Source organism: Etheostoma spectabile, chromosome 14 (assembly GCF_008692095.1).
Source record: "Etheostoma spectabile isolate EspeVRDwgs_2016 chromosome 14, UIUC_Espe_1.0, whole genome shotgun sequence".
Taxonomy (NCBI): domain Eukaryota; kingdom Metazoa; phylum Chordata; class Actinopteri; order Perciformes; family Percidae; genus Etheostoma; species Etheostoma spectabile.
Genome location: NC_045746.1, coordinates 8,924,540 through 8,925,684, shown reverse-complemented (window position 1 = coordinate 8,925,684; position 1,145 = coordinate 8,924,540). Strand labels below are relative to the sequence as shown.

The 1,145-nt window shown below is 42.5% G+C and overlaps 1 protein-coding gene across 21 annotated transcripts in view; it reads left to right on the top strand.

Moving 5' to 3' along the window:
• Positions 1-1,145, top strand: part of adgrb2 (adhesion G protein-coupled receptor B2) — a 240,978-nt gene that overhangs the window by 211,512 nt on the left and 28,321 nt on the right. The window lies entirely within an intron of this gene.

The following is a 1,145-nucleotide window of genomic DNA, read 5'->3' as shown; positions in this document are numbered from 1 at the left end:
TGTGTGTGTGTGTGTGTGTGTGTGTGTGTGTGTGTGTGTGTGTGTGTGTGTTATAGTTTAAATAAAGATGATTTATTTTTCTCAATTTGGATGGAAGAGAGGGACAGAGGGAGAAAGAGAGAGAGAGGTTTCTTTCATATCGTCATCCGTCCATTTAGTAGAGACCCATTAATGGGGCTGCGGGTGATTTGCGTACTAAGAGCTTTTCCACTCCTCTGAGACCTTTACACATTCTCTCCTTCTCTCTTTCAGTTTTTCCATTTCTCCCCCATCGCTTTGCCTGTGTGGCGTGCCCAAACTGTCTAAAATCTGTAGTTTATTATCCAAACAAACGCTTTTGTAAGTGAATCCCACCGAGGACAGGAGAAGGCTCTGTGGTGAGAGAAGGGAGGACCACAACTGCATAGCAATGAGCTTCACTTTCACTGAAGTTTCGGAAACTTGAGTGGTGGCCATTTTAGAAACAACACTTCCTCATTCAACCCACTGCCCTCTGGGTTTGAGAGTGTTTCTTAAATCCCAAGGAGTAGTGTCACCCTGCTTTCCTCAAGTGAATTCTAGATCAAGGCAAATAAACATCATACGCTGTTGCCTTATCTATTATCACAAAACTACTACAGAGTGCAGATAGCGTTGTTATGGATGTCTTTTGGTTGTTGGTGTGAATAAATCGTAGAAACATTTTGTATTCTTACATTGTACATATTTTTTATAGTCTATGAAAAGCTCTGCGGGAAGACGGCAAAGTTTTGCTTTCTGGCTCTGTTTGCATTCAGACGATGGCGAGGTGACTGATGAGGCATACAGTAGCATTCCATACCTGGCACAACTCCACAGCGCTCCGCTCGTCTCTTTCAAAGTCTGTATTTGGATCTGCTGCTGTTAACTGATGCACACTGTGAACTAAGTCGCAGCGAGTGCCATCATACACAGCTGTCTGTTTGTTTTGGTTTGAAAAGGCTTTGGACAAATTCACTACATGAAGAAATCTTTTCTTCTTTTGGTCTTGCTCACAAAGGACATTACTAATTGACTGGGTTGCGAAGTGTCACCATGGCAACGGATCCTATTATTTCCTATTATGTCAAATTTGAGCATCAGAGTCATCGGATAGAGCATACCCCATTCAAGGTCCAATCACTCAT